The sequence below is a fragment of the Schistocerca serialis genome, chromosome 1 (assembly GCF_023864345.2).
Source record: "Schistocerca serialis cubense isolate TAMUIC-IGC-003099 chromosome 1, iqSchSeri2.2, whole genome shotgun sequence".
Taxonomy (NCBI): domain Eukaryota; kingdom Metazoa; phylum Arthropoda; class Insecta; order Orthoptera; family Acrididae; genus Schistocerca; species Schistocerca serialis.
In genome coordinates, this window is record NC_064638.1 from 12,376,578 (window position 1) to 12,402,450 (window position 25,873).

Sequence of the window (25,873 nt, forward strand, 5' to 3'; positions counted from 1 at the left end):
TCTGTCTCACAGATTAGCAGGTGTTGACTTGAAATATAATACTTAAGAAGTTGAATCCAAAGGAGAGGATGTACCGTATTTACTCAAATCTAAGCCGCACTTTTTTTCTGGTTTTTGTAATCCAAAAAACCGCCTGCAGCTTGGAATCGAGTGCAAAGCAAGTGGAAGTTCTGAAAAATGTCGGTAGGTGCTGAAACAACTAATTTCTGCCGTCGAATATATGTAGCACTACACAGGCATGCTTCGTAGGCAGAAAGATAAATACTGGCGCCAAAACCTCTGCGTCAATAAATAAATTTAAAAAAAAAAGGTGGAAGACGATTTTCATACAGTATCCAACGAAGTAAATACAAATTCCGTATTGTTCATCTTCGAATGTAGCAGAACTTCAATGTATTACGAAAATCTGACTGGCAAGGCTGTTTGGGATGTTTGTCAATATAGCCAACTCTACGTTCTGAATTTTTTCCTACCTGTGAGAAGAGATGGTTGCTAATAGGAACCTGATGAAATGTGAATCACATGCAGTATTCTCTTCATCATAAGAGTAATACGAATATAAACATTTTGCCACGTATTCTTTCATGTTTGCTGCTATCTTATTTAAATCCTGTCTGCCTAATAAACTACGAAACTAGAGTGAGACAACAGCAAACGCGGAAGAATATGCGTATCGTGTCATGTTTATATTCGTATTATTCTTATGCCTGATAGTGATACAGTCAGAAATGAAGCACGGCAACTGACTAGATTTTTATATCTAAGATGACTCTAATTTCTGTGCAGAATTTGATGTACTAAAGAAGCAGCCGCAAAGATTTTCAAATGGAGAAAAATTTTCGCCTAACTCTCGTTCAGAACATGTTGTATCATACGCAGTCTATTATTTGGTTCTTGTTGATCATTATCAAAGAAAGCAGCAGTGTAAGTAACACCAAATAGTAGTCTCTTGCCATTGTTTCGCTAATGAGATGATTTCTCTCTCTTTTTTTTTTTTTTTTAAATTGTAGGCAGCGGTAGCGTGCACAAAAGCAAGCCATGCCGCGAGCGACGACAAGCCGCAAACACGCACTATCAGAATGCAACAAACAATGCATGACACAGTACAGTAATGCATTTTCAGCTTAGAGTGACATAAACGCCTATAACAAGGAAAACGGCACTTATCAGATCAAAGGAAAATAAGCAATCGATTCAAACCAGACGAAGCACGTGAAAAAGGAAGGGTACCAGTATAAATACGGACGGAGCGCCTGACGCATAGCAAAGGCTACTTGGTAAAGCTTAACTGCTAAGCTTACGACTCGAACCAAACTACTGTAGCTGTATCGTCATTCATTCGACTTAAATTGTGTCTCATATTACAATGGACCGACTTTGTTTCGATTTGGAGGTGCGGCCAAAAACTTTTCCCTCCCCTTGAACTTCGAGTCTCAAATTTCAGGTGTGGCTTAGATTCGAGAATTTCTTTTTTCCTTCCTTTATTTCGAGTCTCATTTTTCAGGTTTGAGTGCGGATTAGATTTGAGTAAATACGGTAGGTGGTATTTCAACTAATTCTGACTATGAAATAAAACAAAGTACAGCAGGGCGCTCTGACGAATCAAAGAGCAGCGATGAAGATTCTGATGAATAGTAAAGTATGAGTTAAGAAATAAGATGCTACTGAGATCGTAAATTTTTGTTGTGTTGATGAATCTGTTAACAAACATATTCAAAAATGCACTGAAACATTGGCACATGTAGTGTTGGGAGGTGATAAACTGTCATTACTGTTAGAGGAGCTCCGTATTTCTTGCTGTTCTACTCCTACATGACACTGTATCTGAAGGTATAGAATGAATCTTCACTGGCTAGAGAAATGGGTAACACAAATTTACAAGTCTCTGCTGTCATGTAATCTCTTCAGGGAAATCATGACTGTACTAAGATTCGGTTTGTGGTTGACAAGGTCAGAGTCATTAAGAAATGCAAGGCAGCTACCATGTCAGTCCTAGAAGAGAGAGACGTAGCAAACTGTCAAAGCATGTACAGTCCCGGTCCATATGTTTGTGGTGATGTACTAACCAAGTAATACTGTGTGTCAGGCAGCGCATTACTCAAGAACCATCATGGAAAAAGGTGGAGTGGTAATTTATGTAAAAAACAACATATCTTACAATGCATTAGATTTAAAGAGCCATTGTATAGAGCAACAAATTGAAGTATGTGGTGTTGAGATTACTGTAAATGACTTCACGGCTGTAGTGTTAGCACTGTAAAGATCTCCCTCAGGGAATTTGACTGTATTTCTTAAGCACTTAGATTCTTTATTATCCATACTGTACTCAAAGTCCAAGAACTTGATAATTACTGGTGACTTTAATGTTGATTTCCTAAATGAGAGCAATAGTAAAGCTGATTTAGTACATTTAATGGAGTCTTATAATCTGATGGTAATAGTAGATTTCCCAACTAGGGTTACTGTTAAAAGTAAAAGTCTGATAGATAATATATTTATAGATAAGTCTACATGGAATGAGATCACTGTACATCCAATCCTTGGCCTCTCTGATCATGGCGGTCAATTGATTAGGCTCAATTACATCAGTGTGTGCAACAGTTCCGAGCATTCTTGGAAATCTTTTAGGATAATAAATGAACAGGGCCTTAAAAAATTCAATGACAGCCTAAAAGAGATAGACTGGAGCCGAGTTGATAGGGAAACAGATGTAAACAAAAAGTACAACTCATTTTTAAATGAATTCATGTCTGTATTTGAGTCCATCTTTCCCAAAAAAAGTAGTTAGAAATAGTCATATAGGCAATGCCAAGAAGTCTTGGATCACTACAGGGATAACAACATCTTGTAGAACAAAAAGGATGTTATACAGTTCTCTCAGGACTTGTGATGATCCAAAGAAACGACAACACTACAAACTTTACTGTAGCATTCTCAAGAAGGTTATAAATAAATCTAAAAGTATGTGCATAAAATCAGAAATTGAAAGCTCAGAAAATAAAATTAAAACTATAAGGAATGTAATAAAGAGGGAAACTGGCAGGACAACAGGGAATATGTCTCAGGTAGAGATTAAAACAGGGGACAGTATCATAAAGAAACCTGAGTTGGTTGCAGAAATATTTAATAACCACTTTTTGAGAGCAGCAGAGGAGACAGGCTGTAATGGTTCTATGGAAGAATCATTGTCCCTCCTACAGAAAGCTATTAGCAACAGAATCCCACAGTTATCCTTATCTCCAGTTACTGTACGTGAAGTCATAAGAGTAATTAGATCATTAAAAAACAAAAATTCTGCTGGTGTGGACAATATTTCTAGTAAAATACTGAAACACTGTTATAAATTTTTTAGTCCCGTCTTATGCAACATATACAATGCATCCCTACAAGATGGGATTGTCCCTGACAGACTTAAGTTGGCTGTAGTGATTCCTCTCTTTAAAAAAGGGGATAAAAGCATTGTTACAAACTATCGCTCAATATCCCTATTAACTACATTCTCAAAAATTCTAGAAAAACTCATGCACAGGAGGATTGTAGACCATCTCAACTTCCATAGTATCTTAAGCAAAAATCAGTTTGGTTTTCGTGCCAGTCTTTGTACTGAACAGGCAATATTCTCTTTTAGCAACCAAGTTTTGGAAGCCATTAACAAAAAAATGTCTCCAGTGGGTAATTTTTGCGATCTTACGAAAGCCTTTGACTGTGTAAACCACCAAATTCTTTGGAAAAAGGCAGAATACTATGGTTTAGGTGGTACTGTTGGCTTGTGGCTACAATCATATCTACAGGATCGGAAGCAGACTGTAATGCTAAATGGCTCTTCTGGAGAACCTGCCTCGTCTGAATGGGGCACGATAACGTGTGGTGTGCCTCAAGGCTCCGTTTTGGGCCCACTGCTTTTCCTCATCTTTATTAATGATCTTCCTCTTTGTTCTGAGACAAACAGCAAATTTACCCTGTTTGCCGATGATACCACAATTCTAATTGACGATTTTATTGATCATGATCTTGAAAAAACTACAAATACTGTTTTTAATGACATCTTAAATAGGTTCTCCTCAAATGGTCTCTCACTCAATACAGATAAAACTCATTATATGAGGTTCCATACATCACAAAGTAATCCCGATGAAATTGACATAAAATGTAGAGATCAACCAATACAGAAAGTTGAAGACACAAATTTCCTGGGTGCTTACATAGACAGTAAATGTAATTGGTCAGTTCACATTCTTCATCTATGTAACAAACTTAGCTCGGCAACATTTTCACTACGGGTAATTTCTTCAGTGTCTGAAGTTGACACTATTAAGGTTGCCTACTTTGGCTACTTCCACTCATTGATGTCATATGCTATCATATTCTGGGGGAACCAACCACTTGCAAAAAAAGTGTTCACCATCCAAAAAAAAGCAATCAGAATAACGTGTGGGGTCCATCAAAGACACTCTTGCAGGCACTTGTTTCAGAAGATAGGTATCCTAACAACTGCCTCACAGTATATTTTTTCCTTGCTGACCTTTGTGTGCAAAAATTATTCCATCTACCAACACAACAGTAAATTCCATGGTTATAACACCAGAAACAAAAACAATCTACATTTAGAAATGAAACGTCTCACTCTGGTACAAAAAGGAGTTTACTACTCCAGCATTAAGCTGTTCAATGCTCTACCACTACATATCAAATGTGTTCATACAGAACTGCCAGAATTTAAACGAGTTCTCAAAGATTACCTGACCGAGAAATCTTATTATACTGTGGATGAATACCTGAAAGAAAATGTATACCATCACTAAACTTATTGTGTCTAGAAGTAGTTCAATTGATTTTATTGCGCATTTGGGCATTAGCACACTTTTTGTAACAACAGATTGGCTGTACACGTATTTACTCTTGTGGGACTAATATCTGATTTAACTTTGTGCTCTTATCTTTAACCTTTATTTGAAACTCCTTTTTCTGTCAAATGGTTGTTATGTTATCTAGCTGACATTGTATCTGTTACTTTATTTATAGTATGTCTTACTTAAACTATGTACAATTTGCCATTGAATTGCCCTTGTATAGTTTAAATTGAAACCTGTACAATTTGACACGTTCCATATCCTTGTGATTGACTCACTAACTGGATCTATGGAACAAGACATAAATAAATAAATAAATACTGAAGTGTGATCCAAGTCGCACAAATATGGCTTTAATAATAACCTCCGAACAATATGCCTCTAAGGACACAACAAGACACAGAACACTGATGTGCACATTACAAACTACAATCACACAGAGAATCAGTCAGCACTGTTCCACACTAATATATGTGCGAGTCACCAGCAGATGGCATGGCAGGGACCGCACCACACGCTTGGCTCCCAGAGACAGAATCCAGCAGCCAGCCTGCAATGATCAGTGGGTGGCAAATTTAAAGACCACTCTCGGTGCACTCACACTGACACGTACTAGTAGCACAATACAGCAGTGATGAGTAGTAGTACCCCTCCTGTCTCACGCGCCTTTTATCTGGCTCTACAATTTACTTTATTAGACCCACACAAATGCCTGATCCTCCTAATTCAATTTGCTCTGCAGACTATTTAAAATTTTTAAAGAAAAACGAGCCACAATTGCACTTTGTGTGCCAGTTACTTTCCAATACATTGGCACCAGCTGATCTCTTTTAAGAATACTCAACTTCCGTAGCCATACTTACAGCACATCCTTTGCTTCCTGGCCTAAATCCAAGTTAACTCCCAGCCCCCCTGCCCCCCCCCCCCCCACACACACACCCCTCCCCCCCCCCCCCCTCGCCACCCTTGCAAATTAGCTAGTTGTGTGCTGATATCTCACGTCACACCCTAGTCTATGAGTGCCCAGCTGTCTGTCGCCTGACCCCTCTACCTGCACCCCTAGCTAGCCCACAGATGGCTCCCCACTCTCCCACGAGCCACTAAATGCTTCCCTCCAAACCCCTCCCATCTCTCTCCATCTCTCACATTGCCTCAACCCACCCCATCCTACCCCACTCTAAAGCCCCACCTCACTCCAGAACACTCACCGTGGGCCAGTAAAGGGCTGGCAGTTGAGCGACCACAGCATAAGGAGACATGCATGCGCATGTGAGTGTGTGTGTGTGTGTGTGTGTGTGTGTGTGTGTGCGCGCGCGTGCATGTTTTCCCTACAGCTAGAAAAAGAAAGTGCATTCTGGAAGCTCGCCAAGTAACGTACCTTTTAGTTTGGAAGGTAGAAGACGAGGTACTGGTGGAAGTAAAGCTGTGAGGATGGGTCGTGAGTCGTGCCTGAATAGCTCAAATGGTAGAGCACTTGCCCACGAAAGGCAAAGGTCCCAAGTTTGACTCTTGGTCCGGCACAGAGTTTTAATCTGCCAGGAAGTTTCATATCAGTGCACACTCCACTGCACGGTGAAAATCTCATTCTACATACCTTTTGTTCGTGTGCCTATCGATGAGACAGTGCTTCTGCCTTTTGGTGAGCCATCTCCTTTATTCCTAAATAATTCGTAATTTTCAACAGAAACTTTCCGTATGTTATTATTGCATCCTACATTACAATATGCAATTTCCACAATATGTGGTCATCTGTGAATATAATGGGGGTAACAACTGTAGGTGACCAAAAACTGACTGCAGTAAGCAAGTTCAAGTTATTGTACACTGCAGTAGTTACGCAGAGGTGAAGAGGGTCACAGAGGATAAGCTAGCATGGGCAACTCCATGAAACCAATCTTCAGATGTAAGACCACAACAATAAAAACATTTGATTCAGCATACACAAGACTCCAAACAGCGTACACAACCTGAATGCTCAGAAACACAGAAAATCATATTGGTTCCATCAGCAGGAAACTTCAGCCCGTAATTGTTATGGAACACTGCGGCGATTTTGTTCATTAATAAAACCCAAAACTGGGGAGTAATAAGTGAGTATTGTTGTAACTTCTTGTCAACCTGGTTACCAAAATACATATTAAGAAGACTGGTAAAGTGTTATTTTAAAGGGGTCACTCCAAAGCGCCACGAAAGAATTTGAGCAATGTATAAAATTAGAGAATCGGTGCACAATATTGAAAGCCTATCTACATTATCTATATCTGCATGACTAGTCTGTAATTCACAATTAATTGCCGGCAGAGGGTTCAGAGAACCACCCTCAACCTATTTATCTACCATTCCATTCCCCTACAGCATTTGAGGAAAACCAAACACTTCAATATTTCCGTACAAGCTCTCATTTCTCTTACTTTATTACAATGATCATTTCTCCCTATGTAAGAGGGCTCAATCAAAATATTTTCACATTCGGAGGAGAAAGTTGATGATTGAAATTATAAGAACCTGCTCCAGCAAAATGCTTTTGCTTTGATGACTGCCACCCCAATTCACATGCGATATCTGTGGCATGCACTTTCCTGTTTCCCAATAATACAAAATGAGCTGCCCTTCTTTGAACTTTTAAATGATGTCTTTTGTCAGTCCTATCTGGTAAGGATCTCACACCATGCAGAATACTCCAAAAGAGGACAGACAAGTATAGTTGTAGATAGTCTCTTTAGTAATCCTAATCTTCTAAATGTTTTACTATTAAATCACAGTCTTTTGTTTGCTTTCCCACCGCATTATCTATGTGAGCATTACAATTTAAGTTATTTGTAAATGTAATTCCTAAGTATTCAGTAGACTTCACAGCCTTTAGATCTGCGTTAATTATCATGTAACCAAAATTTAGTACATGCCTTTTACTACTCATGCGGATGACATAACAATTTTTATTATTTAAGGTCAGTTACCACTTTTTGCATCATATGGATAGGTAGCCTAAATCATTTTGCAGTTCGTTTTGATCATCTGATCACTTTACAAGACAGTAAATGATTTGCAAGACTGTAAATGATAGCATCATCTAAGAGGACTGCTCAGATTCTCTCTTAAATTGTTAATGTAGATCGGCAACAGCAGGTGGTCTATAACACTTCCTTGAGGAATGTCAGATATCACTTCTGTTTTACTTGACGATTTTCAATCAATTACTATGAACTGTGACCTTTCTGACAGGAAACCACACATCCAGTTGCACAACTGAGACAATACACCATAGGCACACAATATGATTGGAAAATGCTCGAGAGGAACTGTTTCAAAAAGTCTTCTGGAAATCTACAAATATGGAATCAATTTGAGATCCCCAGTCGACAGCACTTATTACTTTGTGTGACTAAAGAGCTAGCTGTGTTTTAAAAGGTCGATATTTCTGAATCTATCTTGGCTATTTATCAATGAATGATTATCTTTGAGATAATTCATAATATTCAAACACAATATATGTTCCAAAATCCTAATGCAAATCAACATTAGTGATATGAGTCTGTTATTTAGTAGATTACTCCTCTTTTCTTTCTTGAGCATTGGTGTGACCTGAGCAACTTTTCAGTCTCTAGATATGGATCTTTATCAAATGAGTGGCTATATGTTGTTGTTGTGGTCTTCAGTCCTGAGACTGGTTTGATGCAGCTCTCCATGCTAGTCTATCCTGTGCAAGCTTCTTCATCTCCCAGTACCTACTGCAACCTACATCCTTCTGAATCTGCTTAGTGTATTCATCTCTTGGTCTCCCCCTACGATTTTTACCCTCCACGCTGCCCTCCAATACTAAATTGGTGATCCCTTGATGCCTCAGAACATGTCCTACCAACCAATCCCTTCTTCTGGTCAAGTTGTGCCACAAACTTCTTTTCTCCCCAATCCTATTCAATACTTCCTCATTAGTTATGTGATCTACCCATCTAATCTTCAGCATTCTTCTGTAGCACCACATTTCGAAAGCTTCTATTCTCTTCTTGTCCAAACTATTTACCGTCCATGTTTCACTTCCATACATGGCTACACTCCATACAAATACTTTCAGAAATGACTTCCTGACACTTACATCTATGCTCGATGTTAACAAATTTCTCTTCTTCAGAAACGCTTTCCTTGCCATTGCCAGTCTACATTTTATATCCTCTCTACTTCGACCATCATCAGTTACTTTGCTCCCCAAATAGCAAAACTCCTTTACTACTTTAAGTGTCTCATTTCCTAACCTAATTCCCTCAGCATCACCTTACTTCATTCGACTGCATTCCATTATCCTCGTTTTGCTTTTGTTGATGTCCATCTTATATCCTCCCTTCAAGACACCATCCATTCCATTCATCTGCTCTTCCAAGTCCTTTGCTGTCTCTGACAGAATTACAATGTCATCGGCAAACCTCAACGTTTTTATTTCTTCTCCATGGATTTTAATACCTACTCTGAATTTTTCTTTTGTTTCTTTTACTGCTTGCTCAATATACAGATTGAATAACATCGGGGAGAGGCTATAACCCTGTCTTACTCCCTTCCCAACCACTGCTTCCCTTTCATGTCCCTCGACTCTTATAACTGCCATCTGGTTTCTGTACAAATTGTAAATAGCCTTTCGCTCCCTGTATTTTACCCCTGCCACCTTTAGAATTTGAAAGAGAGTATTCCAGTCAACATTGTCAAAAGCTTTCTCTAAGTCTACAAATGTTAGAAACGTAGGTTTGCCTTTCTTTAATCTTTCTTCCAAGATAAGTCGTAAGGTCAGTAATGCCTCACATGTTCCAGTATTTCTACGGAATCCAAACTGATCTTCCCCGAGGTCGGCTTCTACCAGTTGTTCCATTCGTCTGTAAAGAATTCGTGTTAGTATTTTGCAGCTGTGGCTTATTAAACTGATTGTTCGGTGATTTTCACATCTGTCAACACCTGCTTTCTTTGGGATTGGAATTATTATATTCTTCTTGAAGTCTGATGGTATTTCGCCTGTTTCATACATCTTGCTCACCAGATGGTAGAGTTTTGTCAGGACTGGCTCTCCCAAGGCCGTCAGTAGTTCCAATGGAATGTTGTCTACTCCAGGGGCCTTGTTTCGACTCAGGTCTTTCAGTGCTCTGTCAAACTCTTCACACAGTGTTGTACCTCCCATTTCATCTTCATCTACATCCTCTTCCATTTCCATAATATTGTCCTCAAGTGTATCGCCCTTGTATAGACCCTCTATATACTCCTTCCACCTTTCTGCTTTCCCTTCTTTGCTTAGAACTGGGTTTCCATCTGAGCTCTTGATGTTCATACAAGTGGTTCTCTTATCTCCAAAGGTCTCTTTAATTTTCCTGTAGGCAGTGTCTATCTTACCCCTAGTGAGATAAGCCTCTACATCCCTACATTTGTCCTCTAGCCCTCCTTGCTTAGCCATTTTGCACTTCCTGTCGATCTCATTTTTGAGACGTTTGTATTCCTTTTTGCCTGCTTCATTTACTGCATTATTATATTTTCTCCTTTCATCAATTATATTCAATATTTCTTCTGTTACCCAAGGATTTCTACTAGCCCTCGTCTTTTTACGTACTTGATCCTCTGCTGCCTTCACTACTTCATCCATCAAAGCTACCCATTCTTCTTCTACTGCATTTCTGTCCCCCATTCCTGTCAATTGTTCCCTTATGCTCTCCCTGAAACTCTGTACAACCTCTGATTCTTTCAGTTTATCCAGGTCCCATCTCCTTAAATTCCCACCTTTTCGCAGTTTCTTCAGTTTTAATCTACAGGTCATAACCAATAGATTGTGGTCAGAGTCCACATCTGCCCCTGGAAATGTATTACAATTTAAAACCTGGTTCCTGTCTTACCATTATATAATCTATCTGATACCTTTTAGAATCTTCAGGGCTATATATGATTTCTAATGGAGCTATTGTATCACCATTCTCTGAAAGAAACATAACTGCTTTATGACACTGAGGTGAGCTACTACTAAGTTACTCACAGTTGCAGTTGTTCTTGATTTGAATACTGCAATATTTACTTTGTTGTCTTTGGTGAAGAAATTTCAGAAATCCGTGTTTGGTAACCCTGCTTTAGTAGCACTGTCATCAGTAAAATTACCACAGGTATTGCGCAGTGAAGGTATTGGTTGTGTCTTGCCATTGGTGTACTACACATGCAACCAGAACCTCTTTGGATTTTCTTCCAGATTTCAAAACGAAGTTTCACTATGAGAACCATTAAACACATCTTGCACTGAAACCCACCCTAAGTTTCGAGCTTCAGTAAAACATCGCTATTCTTGGAGATTTTGCATTCTTTTAAATTTTGACATGCTTTTTTTCATTGCTTCTGCAGCTGAGTTTTGACATATTTTGTGCACCACCCGTTTAATTTATTTGCTATCCATTCAATTTATTTGGTATATATCTCTTAATTGATGTCGATACTATTTCTCTGAATTTAAACCATGTCTGGTCTACACTTACAAAGTCAGACTTGAAGGAGTAGAGACTAAGTAGAGACCGTCTCCTTGGAAAGCATCAAGTTAATTTTTATGTGCTTTCTCATTAAATGCCCTATTCTGTAGGGCTGAAAATTAATAGGGATAAGGCAAACAGAATGTGCAAAGTAAGTGGAAATTACTCGTCTCTTCCCCGATTACAGTGCAATAGAAGATACAACAAGATGTTGACAGATTGCCATATCTCGGTGGCTTTATATGTAATAATGAGGTCACAGATGCAGAAATCACCAGTAGAACTGGAAAATCAGTCCATATGGCAATTAGGTCTGTAATATGCCAACAAAGCTTTGACTGTACTCCTTTATCGTTTATATGTGTGAGACTTGGAAAATGTCAGTAAAATCAGCACACAGTCTCCATATTTTTCACCAACAATGCTAGAGGTGAATTCTGAAGATGTTAACCCAACCAAGTTACAAACTATGAAGTGCTGAGAATACGAGGTCTACACAGCCTGCACAAAATTATTGTTGAAAGAAGACTGAGGATTGCAGGTTATGTTCTACGCATGTAAGGTGGAAGAATCCCAAAATCAACACTGTTGTTGAAATCAATGGACAGATACAGATGTACAGGAAGACCTTTTAACACCTGGAACTTTTGCAATGAATCTTCAATGCATGGACACAAACTTGGAGGAAGGTGAGAACTTGACAGCTGATCGAGTGAACTAGTGGAAACCAGTTCCTTGTATGGTACACAGCAAGTCTGAGTAAGTTAGTAAGTAAGTAAGTAAGTAAGTAAAGTAAGTACAACTGGGGATTTTGCAAAACTGTTGGATGATCGATATTATTGTCTAGATTTGACACTGTTGGAATTCTACCTTTTCCTTGATGTGTATTCTTCAAATTGTGAGTTTTACGAGAAAGCTGATAGATACTTACCAATCAACCTTCCCTCACATGAACTGACATTGTCTCTTTATAAATTCTACTGTGCTAACAATTATTTACTGAGAATCCTCGACTAGGTCTCCGCAGCTCAAATGAGCCAGTTTCTTTTAAATTTCTGTCTTTGGCTATAATTGTCTTCCAAGTATGGTGACACAACATCCTGTCATGAAACTTTTGCCTTTACACTTGTTTACTTTTCTGGACACTGCCTTTTTCTGCACTGTGCACTAAATACACTATGTGAGTAACGCCCAATCTCCAACAACCAATCGTGAACTGTAAACAGTTGTAAACTCTACCAGGGCACATAACAAACAATTAACATTTGTGTTTTAGTGTTATAAGCTGTGAGGTCATCAGCGGACAAATAATTTAGTACCTATTCCTGGACAGCCGGAGTGGCCGTGCGGTTCTAGGCGTTACAGTCTGGAACCGAGTGACCGCTACGTTCGCGGGTTCGAATCCTTCCTCGGGCATGGATGTGTGTGATGTCTTTAGGTTAGTTAGGTTTAGTTAGGTCTAAGTTCTAGGCGACTGATGACCTCAGAAGTTAAGTCGCCCCCTGCCACACACAGTTAGGTGGTTTTTGGAGCATGATGTCGATATGGAAACCTAATTGCATGCATATACACTGCAGATTGACGACATCACAATAGTAAATCAGAGTAGGAACTAAATAAAATGTTTCAGGCCTTAAATCAAGAAGTGGTAAAACTAAAGCTAAAAATGAATACAAAGAAGACAAAAGTTATGGCTACAGACAAGAAAGGAGGTGGAGGTAGGACTGACACAAGAACAGGCAATGAGCAACTCAAGAAAGGAACTGAAATTCAATATCTCAGTAGCATTTTGCAAGAAAACAATCAATATTTCAAGGCATTCAAGAAAAGAATAGCACAGGTGAAGAGTTCCTTCCAAAATAAGAAGAAGCTGCAACTGAATAAACATATCAGCTTCAACATTAAGAAAATATTTGTAAAGACCTTTGTGTGGAGTGTTCTGACACACAGATGCAAAATCTGTACATTAGAAAAGCCAAAGGAAGCTCGCCTCAAACCTGCTGAAATGTGGTTCTGGAGGAGAAGTACAAGAACTAGCTGCATTGACAGAAAAATTAAAGGAAATAGGAGAGAAGAAAGAACCACTGAAAGTTATAGGCCAGGGCAAAGCAAAATACACTGGACACTTAACTGGAGATGATAATCTTTTAAAAAACATTTCTCAAGGCAAGATCATAGGTAAGAAAACAAGGGGATGACTGAGAACATCCTACATAAACAATATGATCAATGAATGGGATTTTCTTCACACATGGAGATGAAGACAACTGCTGAAGAGAGGAAGCTGTGGCTGCAGAGACAAGGTTTAACCTTTTGGAAGATTAAGGACAAACTAATACAAAATATGAGTCTGCATGGTAGCTACATATGGAATAAATGACAACTTCTTGTGTGCAGTCATCAAGTCACTTACCCCAGTAGTTGTCTTATCTACTAAAAGTAAAGGTCACTGTTGTGCATTCAATAGATGTGAACTGCACCCTGAAAATGGTATGTCTAGTTTGCAGTTGTACAGAAGCTTTTTATTTTGCAAAATGGTTCAAATGGCTCTAAGCACTATGGGACTTAACATCTGAGGTCATCAGTCCCCCAGACTTAGAACTACTTAAACCTAACTAACCTAAGGACATCCCTGCCTGAGGCAGGATTCGAACCCACGACCGTAGCAGCAGCACGGTTCCGGACTGAAGTGCCTAGAACCGCTCGGCCACAGTGGTCAGCTTTTATTTTGCACAGAAATTTTTGATAATAAGATGAACTGATGCTGGCACTTGCTACTGAAACCAGTAGTACTTAGACACAACAAAAATGTGACTACAGAATTAAGAATAATTTTTCCAAACAATCGAGTATTTTTTCCAAAACAACACCACAATAGAGGAAACTTATTTTAAACTAAAGACACGAAAGAAAAAAAGAGAAACTGTAAAGATCTTGAGTCTCATAAGACTCTCTTGGGAGGAAGATATAAGATATTTAATTGGTAAACTTGCAAGGCATACTTTTTTATGTTGTATAAACTACGAAACTGTTAGCATCGTCAGTGAAAATTTACTTCTTCTGTATTAATATACCTTCCTTCACTTACAGCTGCAGTGTGGAGACAGGGGTGAGGGTGGGAGCGGGGATGGGGGCGAGGGTGGGGGCGTACTGCTTTAAAATGGTGATTCTTGTATTGATATTCTTAACAACAGATTTATATCTTTTGCTTATGAAAGTCTGCAAGCGATGACAGCTGCACTAGTAATACCTTCACAGGGTCGTATTCAAGTTGCAAGGCTAGATCTGTGCCAGCCATGACACGCTCCCAGCCTTTCCTCCTCATGATCTGGTTGTAGCGTTGGGACTGCAGGGTGTCTAAGCTGATGTTCAGACCATCAAGCCCTGCCCTCTGCAACGCAACCAGCTGTCTTGTCAACATGAGGCCATCGGTTGTCATTAAGACACTTTCGAGATCTTTTATTTTCTTCAAGGCACCTGTGAAACAGCAAATTATTCTAAGAAACTGAAACAAATAATTTGTAACATTGCTGCTGCATATGAAACAAAACTCCAGTTGATAAATTGAAAATACAAATTCCTTAAAAGTTAACTGTACATTTGCCCTAATACAAAGAGATAAGAAGGGTTAATAAACTGAATTGAAGAATGGAAGTTAAGATAGCAATGAAAAAATAATTAGAGGCATAAGATCACCTACTGCAACAGGGAAATGGGAATCAATATGAACCATTACCCAGCTACTGTCAACTGATTCCATGTGGAGAACTGTAGGGCCCCCCTAGACAGGTCAGGCGTGCACTACACACCGGAAGCAGCTACTAGGGTAGCAGAGTACGTGTGGCGTGCACACGGGGGTTTTTTAGGTTAGAGGGACCCCCCCTTGGGCGAAACGATAAAATACCTGACGGCTTACCAGAGAGGACATTATCATCGGTGATAAAGAACGTCCGTCCTCAGAGACCAAAAACAGGAAAAGTCAACATAATATTGGTAAACTGCAGGAGTATCCAGGGCAAGGTTTCTGAATTAGTATCTCTTATTGAAGGAAATAGTGCGCATATAGTATTAGGAACGGAAAGTTGGTTAAAACCGGAAGTGAACAGTAACGAAATCCTAGACACAGAATGGAATATATACCGCAAGGATAGGATAAACGCCAATGGTGGAGGAGTCTTTATAGCAGTAAAGAATTCAATAATATCCAGTGAAGTTATTAGCGAATGCGAATGTGAAATAATCTGGGTTAAGTTAAGTATCAAAGGTGGGTCAGATATGATAGTCGGATGCTTCTATAGACCACCTGCATCAGCAACCGTAGTAGTTGAGCGCCTCAGAGAGAACCTTCAGAACGTCGTGAAGAAGTTTCGTGATCATACTATTGTAATAGGGGGAGACTTCAATCTACCAGGTATAGAATGGGATAGTCACACAATCAGAACTGGAGCCAGGGACAGAGACTCTTGTGACATTATCCTGACTGCCTTGTCCGAGAATTACTTCGAGCAGATAGTTAGAGAACCAACTCGTGAAGCTAACGTTTTAGACCTCATAGCAACAAATAGACCGGAACTTTTCGACTCCGTGAATGTAGAAGAGGGTATCAGTGATCATAAGTCAGTGGTTGCATCAATGACTACAAGTGTAATAAGAAATGCCAAGAAAGGAAGGAAAATATATTTGCTTAACAAGAGTGATAGGGCACAAATCACAGAATATCTGAGTGACCACCATCAAACGTTCATTTCTGAGGAAGAGGATGTGGAAAAAAAATGGAAAAAATTCTGAAACATCGTCCAGTACGCCTTAGATAAGTTCGTACCGACTAAGGTCCAAAGCGAGGGGAAAGATCCACCGTGGTACAATAATCATGTACGAAAGGTACTACGGAAACAAAGAAAGCTTCATCATAGGTTTAAGAGTAGTCGAATCATAGCTGATAAGGAAAAGCTGAACGAAGCAAAAAAGAGCGTAAAGAGAGCAATGAGAGAAGCATTCAACGAATTCGAACATAAAACATTGGCAAACAATCTAAACAAGAACCCTAAAAAGTTTTGGTCATATGTAAAATCGGTAAGCGGATCTAAATCCCCTATTCAGTCACTCGTTGACCACGATGGCACCGAAACAGAGGACGACCGAAGAAAGGCAGAAATGCTGAATTCAGTGTTCCGAAACTGTTTCACTGCGGAAAATCGTAACACGGTCCCTGACTTCAGCCGTCGCACGGACGCCAAAATGGAAAATATTGAAATAAACGATATCGGAATTGAAAAACAACTGCTATCACTTAGTAGCGGAAAAGCATCTGGACCAGACGAGATACCCTTAAGATTCTACAGTGATTATGCTAAAGAACTTGCCCCCTTTCTATCAGCAATTTATCGTAGATCGCTGGAAGAACGTAAAGTACCTAGCGACTGGAAGAAAGCGCAGGTCGTTCCCATTTTCAAGAAGGGTCATCAATCAGATGCGAATAATTATAGGCCTATTTCACTTACGTCAATCTGTTGTAGAATAATGGAACATGTTTTGTGTTCTCGTATTATGACGTTCTTAGATAATACAAATCTCCTTCATCATAACCAACATGGATTCCGCAAACAGAGATCATGTGAAACTCAGCTCGCCCTATTTGCCCAAGAAATTCACAGTGCCGTAGACACTGGCGAGCAGATTGATGCCGTATTCCTGGACTTCAGGAAGGCATTTGATACGGTTCCGCACTTACGTTTAGTGAAAAAAATACGAGCTTACGGAATATCGGACCAGGTTTGTGATTGGATTCAGGATTTCCTAGAAGAAAGAACACAACATGTCATTCTTAACGGTTCAAAATCTGCAGATGTAGAGGTAATTTTGGGAGTACCGCAGGGAAGCGTGATAGGACCTTTATTGTTTACAATATACATAAATGACTTAGTTGACAACATCGGTAGCTCCGTGAGGCTATTTGCAGATGACACGGTTGTCTACAAGAAAGTAGCAACATCAGAAGACTCGTACGTACTCCAGGAGGACCTCCAGAGGATTAATGCATGGTGCGACAGCTAGCAGCTTTCCCTAAACGTAGATAAATGTAATATAATGCGCATACATAGGGGCAGAAATCCATTCCAGTACGATTATGCCATAGGTGGTAAATCATTGGAAGCGGTAACGACCGTAAAATACTTAGGAGTTACTATCCGGAGCGATCTGAAGTGGAATGATCACATAAAACAAATAGTGGGAAAAGCAGGCGCCAGGTTGAGATTCATAGGAAGAATTCTAAGAAAATGTGACTCATCGACGAAAGAAGTAGCTTACAAAACGCTTGTTCGTCCGATTCTTGAGTATTGCTCATCAGTATGGGACCCTTACCAGGTTGGATTAATAGAAGAGATAGACATGATCCAGCGAAAAGCAGCGCGATTCGTCATGGGGACATTTAGTCAGCGCGAGAGCGTTACGGAGATGCTGAACAAGCTCCAGTGGCGGACACTTCAAGAAAGGCGTTACGCAATACGGAGAGGTTTATTATCGAAATTACGAGAGAGCACATTCCGGGAAGAGATGGGCAACATATTACTACCGCCCACATATATCTCGCGTAATGATCACAACGAAAAGATCCGAGAAATTAGAGCAAATACGGAGACTTACAAGCAGTCGTTCTTCCCACGCACAATTCGTGAATGGAACAGGGAAAGGGGGATCAGATAGTGGTACAATAAGTACCCTCTGCCACACACCGTAAGGTGGCTCGCGGAGTATAGATGTAGATGTAGATGTAGATGTCTCCATGCACACTGTATAAACCACTGTGGGTTGTACGACAAAGTACATTGTTGTACCACACATTACAGTTTTTCCCCATTCAATGCTCTTGTGGAGTGTGGGAAGAATGATTCTTTAAATGGTTCTGTGCATGCTGTAATTAATCTTGCCTTCATGGTCCCTATAGGAGTGATACATATGCGGTTATTGTATAATCCCTAAATACCTCACTTCATACAGGTTCCTGAAATTTCATAAGTTAGGTTTTGTCATATATTTGGCATCTATCTTCATTTGTCTGACATTTCCAATTTTTAGTAGCTTCTTGATGCTCTCCCATGCATCAAATAAATCTATGATCAATCATGCTACACTATTTTGTATACATTCAATGTCTGCCATTAGCCTTATTTGTTATGGGTCATACTTAAGCAATATTCTAGAATGGGCCACACAAGTATTTTGTAAGCAATGTCCTCTATAGACTGATTGCATTTTCCAGTATCTTACCAATGAATTGAAGTCTGCATTCTGCTTTGCCTACAAGTGAGTCTATGTCACCATTTCATTTCATCCAGATATTTGTATGAGTTGACCAATTAAAACTGTGATTAGTTGATAATGTAGTCATACAATACTGTCTTTTATTTGTTTTGTGATGTGCTCCAATTTACATCTCTGAAAACTTAAACTCAGTTGCCTATCTTTGGACCAATTTGAAATGTTATGATCTGACTCAAATTTGTGCAGATTTTTTTCAGGTAATAATTCATTATAGACAACTCTATCATCCAGGATAAGTATGAGGTTCCTTATAATATCATCTTCCAGAACATTAAGGTACAACATTAATGTAATGGTATAAATTACTATAACTGTATAAATAAGTTTATAAGTGTGTAAAATACATTGAACTATTAGTTACAACAAAACATTGTACCGATATACTCAGCAAGATGTTAAATCAGCAGATAGCTACACTTTATGTTCAACATTTTGTGTACAGCATATACGCTGGAAAGGATTTATGCCCAAATTAAATAAATCTGAAGAAATGGTAGTGTGTATCTGGAAAAAAAATCCGTAAAAACTCATACAGTCCAATTTGCTATTATGTCACTGTTACTGAAATATAATACAAAGTAACTGAATTAGATGAACATTCTCAGAGTGCAATATGCCTCAGAGTGAAATGCACAGTAATGTCAACATTATTTTTCAAGGCTATGTTTGTGAAAATGGATGAAAGCAAACCACACATTTTGTTCTCAATCTGCGGAAGCATTATGCACTCTGAAACACTGTACTGCTGTTATACATAAAAGCTGTCTCATTGCCGACATCTTTCCCCTGCTGGCTGTTCTACACTTCTCATCACTGATTCAACACGTTGTAAAATATTTTATGCTGTATGACACCACAGTCCAATCTGGTTAGGATAGCATAAAAATAATATATGAATTTCAGTATTGAACCTGGAACAGCAGAACAGCTCTCATCACACTGGATATCAAATCGAGGTTGGATTACAGCCATGGGTACATCATTTCATGCTACTCAACTGTATGTCATATGTCAGAGTTCATCAACTGTAGTGGCTGGCCACTGGTGGCATACCCATCTCTTGGCATCCTGTGAACAGACGTTCTCCACAGGTGACAGATTTGAAGAAAATGCTGGATACGGCAACAGTGGAACACTCTCTGTATCAAGGTAGCTCAGTACAGCTCAGGTGATGTGTAGTCTTGCATTATCTTGTTAAAAGATAACATCACGGAGCCCTTGAAAATAGGGCACAGCGATAGGCCTTAACAAATCACAAATGCAATGGCTGCTGTTCAAATTACTGGCTATGTGGACCAGAGGTTGTGACATGTATCCAGTTGCACCCCATACCATCACATCACATGCTGGACCCGCATGAGAATGACAGGTACAATCTGGCCAGGTCTGTTGGCATCAGAGCCTCCACACACATGTACATCAATTGTGACGATGTTGCAGAACCGAGACTTATCTGACATGATGACACAGTGCCATTTCTGTGTCTGGCATTGTTGTCAGTTGCACCGCTGTCAGTTCACCTCTCTCTAGAGCTGCATTAAGGGCTTGACAGTCTGTGTTGCTCCAGATGCCATCACATTGTCTGTGTGGATATTTGTCTCACTGTATACAAGCCCACTTCCTGACTAAATGTACACAACTTCACTGCAGGATCACATACACATGAGCGAACACTTGTCTGCCCTCTCAGGTGCTAGTTGGGTGGCACTACTGAGGCCCTGCAAGGCATTTAGCATGGCCCTCCTGAACCTACCAATTCTATGTTCGCACAAAATGAGATTCTGAGCAATGCAAGCAGCAATATAGTGAAACAATAAACAAGAGTCTCAGCAGACCATGAGCCTGCCACTGCCAAATCTGGAATGCTGATAAACATTTCTCCTTCTTCCATTATGCTTAACATGGTCTTCGTGTAAACAACCAACACTGAAATAGAATTTCTGAATGAGAAACCTGCTCCATAAGCTTTTCTTGCATACAGAATATGCATGGGAGTGCTGAAAAGTAATGCCTCTGAATTTTTTATTCTGTTCTCAATATTGGTCGAGGTATGACACGTCACGCATATTACTTGGTCAGCTTTCCCAGTTCACTGACTCGTGGCACAGCCCCCTCCCGCAAACAGATGGAGTCGCAATAGGCAGCCCACTCTGACCAGAGATTGTGAATATGTTTATGGTGCACTTCGAGGAAGAGGCCCTGATGTCATCCAAATGGAAATCCATCATCATCTTCTTCTTCTGTTATGTGGATAACACACTTGTCATCTGGCCTCATGGAAGAGACAATCTTCTTGACTTCTTTGTACATCTGAACTCCACATGCCACAAAATCAAATTCACTATGGAGACCAAAGAAGAAGGAAGACTACCATTCCTGGACATCATAGGGAGGAGAATAATGGACAGCACCCTGTGCCACAGCGTGTATCTGACTCTATAAAACACATAAACTCAGTTCTCCCCATGGCACTGTGAATAATTTCAATAACAAAAAGTGAGATGAATGTTGCAGCGTACATTTAATTTCCACTTTGGCTTTGCATTCAAGATCAGTCTTACCTGAGAGTGCAACATTACATCTTTAGTTAATTTAATTATATGTTCATTAGATTTTGGTTATAAGGCATGTTTTGCTGCCTAATGTTTCATCTCCAAATACTGGAAACAATCCATGGAGGAAGAGGAGTATGTAAGACATTGGTGGACCAGGTTGGAAGAATCTGTGAATTTCAGTACTCTGTAGAAGAGCTCAATCATTTGAAAATAACTTTGAGACCTTGTGGCTATTCTAACAGATATACATAAGGCACTACATTCTAAAATATTTGCATCTTTCACTGAAAAAGAAGCAACTAGAGAAAAAGTTCTCTTGCCATTTGTAAAAACAGTCGCAGATCGCGACCTCCAGAATTGTAGGTGACAGATGGATTTATGGCAAAGCCTTGTATCAATACCTCCTTAATTATTGAGCTGAAAAACTGAAAAAAACATTCATACAGTAAAATCACACAAAAAAATTTCCTATTTCTGCAGGTATTGTGCCTTCTGTTTCTTTTTCATTACAAAAATGTATTGATTCATGTTTATAAAGTCACAACTATGTCACTGTGATTTGAGTAACACACATTCTGGAACATGTTCCAGGAATGTCATGAAACAGATAGCTTTAAATACTTACTCTAGCTCATCTTTCAAGACTTGCATGCCAACAACAACACCATCTATCCAATCTGTTTTTATTTCACTTTCATGTAAAGATTTCTCCACAAAGGATATCATCTGCCATGTAGGCAGTGCCAGAGGAAATTCCACACTAACATTTGGGTAATCAAGTGGATTCTGTGTCTTGTCAGAACCAAGTACAATCAACCCAATTTCATCTTTACCACTGGTAAATATCTGGAAACATATTAAATGGTAAAAATAAGTTTTGTTTATAACAAGTTGTGTACCAATAATAACATCACACACAGGTACTCTTTATAAAATTATTTAATTGGATAGATAAAAAATCTACTCACCAAGCAGTGGCAGAACATACACATAAAAGACTGTTGTGATAGGCAAGCGTTTGGAGCCAGTGACTCCTTCTTCAGGCTGAAGGGTTGCAGGGGAATCAAGAAGGGTGAAGGAAAAGGACTGGAGAGGTCTAAGAAAAGGGGTAGATTTTGAGAAAGTTACCCAGAACCGTGGGTCATGGGTGACTTACCGTACAGGATGAGAAGGAAAGACTAATTGTTGGGGGGTGCATCGGGCAAGATTTGGAAACCTGAGAGATTAAAGGTGGAAGACAGGGTAATATGCAAGACAGAGATTACTACTAAAACTGTATATGAGTTAATAAGAGTGAGAAGCTAAGTGTATTGTATGCAACAGTTGTGGGAGGGGGCAGTGAAAAAAGACGGGAAAGACAATGAAAGATGTAGAAAGCTAAAACTGAGTGAAGCAAAGAGTAATTACAGTGAAGAAAAGCTGAGACAGGAGAAAGTAACGTAAATTAAAGCAAGGTGGGTGGTGAGAACCAAGCACACGTTGTAGTGCTAGCTCCCAGATGCGGAGTTCTGAGAAACTGGTGTCTTGCGGAAGAATCCAGGTGGCATGTGTGGTGAAACAAGTGCCGAGGTAACGTATGCCATGTTGTAGATCATGCTCTGCAACACAATATTGTGAGTTTCCAGTATATACACTATGCCTATGCCCACGTTTCCTAACTGATAATTTGGTGGTAGTCATGCAGATGTAGAAAGCTGAACAGTGTTTACATAATAGCTGGTATATGACATGTGCCGTTTCTATTTTTCGCCTGATCCGCAGTTATGGGTGACTTTTCCAAAATCTACACCTTTTCCTGGATCTCTCCAGGCCTTGTCCTTTACCCTTCTTCCTTCCCCTTCAACGCTTCTGTCTGGAGGAGCCACTGGCTCCGAAAGCTTGCCAATCACAAATAATTTATTGTTTTTGTTGTTATAGTCACTCTTTATAACCTACTTAAAATACATCATGTACCCTCCTCTCCACAATTCTTCAAACACATAGTTTTGCCTTTTGTAAAATATCACTGCGTTTCTGTATAACATACTTGGAGTCAAAGTGTCCAACATCTATTACAATTATAAACATAAGAAAGAAAGACATTGAATTTATTGGCAGTATTATGCAATCAAATATTTTGAAAGAGTTCCAGTGGTATAAATTTACAAAATCTTACAAATAAATATATACATTTATTCTTTAAATCAATTCTTAGCAATAACATAATAGTATAAATTGCAGAATCAATATAGCCAATTTTGATGTAATGACTGCAATACAAATACAATATAACAGCGGTAAGTTATAACTAATGAGAGAGAGAGAGAGAGAGAGAGAGAGAGGCATTTAGACAATGTTTCATTACATGTGAAACTTATTAGAATTAAAATGAAGCCATAGTGAATTATTACATTCCAAAAATAATAATTATTGTGTTCTTCCACCCCAAAATAATACATTCAGTAGGTAATATATACTTTTAATTTCAGAAATTTTTACAGCTCTGAACTTCACTGCTTTGATGAATTTATTACATGTGTCAATGAATGAGGGTTGATAACACTGCTTTAGTCATTCAATTGTTCGTCATGTGGTATTTGCAATGTTCTTAATAACTTCTTATGTAAAGTTCTATCATCAAAAACATAATCTACGTAAGTTTTAAAAGTCGCGAATCTTTAAACAACAACTTGAAAATGGGTATATCAGTATTTGGTATACATTATAGCATTGCTAGATTTACTTTTAAATTTTAAAGTATATAAGCAGATTGAGCGACTTTCCATCCAGAAAATTTGCTGTTGGCAAGACCTCACTACAAAGAAAAATGGTCTTTCTGGAGTCAAATGCTAAGAAATTCATAAATACCAGCATTGTAAGAGATACAAACAGGTATTAAGCAACGGGCATAAATATCGTTCTGCTTGATGAGAAAAAAAGTAGGTAGATGAAAGAGTAAATTGGGTGCAAGGATTGAACATAAACTCACCCAAATTGCAAAGGTTAACCAAAACATACAGCCATATCAAAGTAAAGTGGACCACACCGCTGAAGCATAGAAGAGCATTCAGGTGCGACCTACATGTCTGCTTTAGTTGACAAAGACGGGGAAGCCATGTCAACTAGGCATCAAAGACCGGTCCTAAAAAACACAATGACAGAAATGCATAACGTAGGTCATGGCAGCCAAAAAATGGATGCTATGAGTGAAAGGCCAGGATTGTGCTTGGTGTATTGCTCCCTGCATTCTGCCTCCAGCAATAGCCGTTGCGGACGAACAAAAACGATGGGGACACCATATGTCATGCAGCTGCCGCCAGATCATTGATAGCCACAAAAAGGAGAGCGACGCTCTAAACAGAACCTTGTGCAAGCCCCTTCTCCTGCAGGGGGGGATGCTACAGGAGGCACAAACCTGTACCCAAAAAGTGTGACATGGATGAAAGTTCTGGATAAAAATCAGGAGTGTGGTATCATAAGATATACACGCAGATCAATGAAAACTGCAACAAGGAACTGATGCTGAGCAAAAGCTGTTCAGATAGCACACTTCAAGTGGACTAAATTATCTTCAGTAGTGCGCCCTTGGCAAAAAGCACCCTGGATCGAAGCCAAAAGATCCGGGGATTCAAGGACACAATACAGCCTTCGACTAACCATATGTTCAAGTAACTTGCAGGACACTTAGTAAACAATTTGGACGACAGCTGTCTGTTTGAAGAGGCAATTTATCTGATTTCAAAATTGGAATAACGGCATTTTCACGCTACTGGGAAGAGAATTCTGCATTGCACCAGGGATGGTTAAAGAAAGGCCAGGTACACTGATGAAAAAATTTGCAACACCAAAAAATAATTAATGTAGAGTAATGAAATTCCAGGAATATATTTGTTGAGACAACGTATGTAAAGTGATTAACGTTGCAGGATCAATGTGAGTGTGAGATAAGCCACTGCAAATGTAAATGTAAATGCTGGTACGCTGTTGTACATGTGTCATGTGTCAGTTTTTGGGATGGAGTTCCATGCCTGTTGCACTTGGTTGGCCAATATAAGGACAGTTAATGATGTTTGTGGATGGGTTGAAGCTGTCATCAGATGATGTCCAATATGTGCTCGATTGGAGGTAGAGCTGGTTATCGAGCAAGCCAAGGCAATATGTTGACACACTATAGCATGTTGGCTTACAACAGCAGTATGTGAGCAAGTGTTATCCTGTAGGAAAACACCTCCTGGAATGCTGTTTGTGAATGGCAGCACAACAGATCAAATAACCAGACGGACATACAAATTTGCAGTCAGCGTTCGTGGGATTCATACAGACAGTTTTGTCAGTGGAAAAGCGAAAGCCATTGTCGATGCTCCAGGAGTAAAGACAATCAAGACATTGCTGAAGATGCCACTAAGTGAGACAGGTTCATAAAGAATTGCAATAGAAGGCAAAATCGTCCAAAAAAAGGGAGCCGGAGATGCCCAGTGGGAGACAGGCCATTATAGGGTTTATGGTGATAGCAAAGAGAATGACACTCAGAATGGAACCCTGAGACACACCATTTTCCTGGATAAAGGTGTCCGACAAGGCAGACCCTTCATGCACCTCGAAAACTCGGTCTTTTAAAAATGTCTGAAGGAAACAGGGTAGGTGGCCACGGAAGCCCCACATGTGAAGAGTATGGACGTTACTAGCTCTT

General features: G+C 39.4%; 1 pseudogene; it reads right to left on the minus strand.

Moving 5' to 3' along the window:
• The window catches only part of LOC126460084 (molybdenum cofactor biosynthesis protein 1-like), a 99,738-nt pseudogene extending 75,531 nt beyond the window's left edge, over positions 1 to 24,207 (minus strand).
• Positions 24,208 to 25,873: the final 1,666 nt, after the last annotated feature.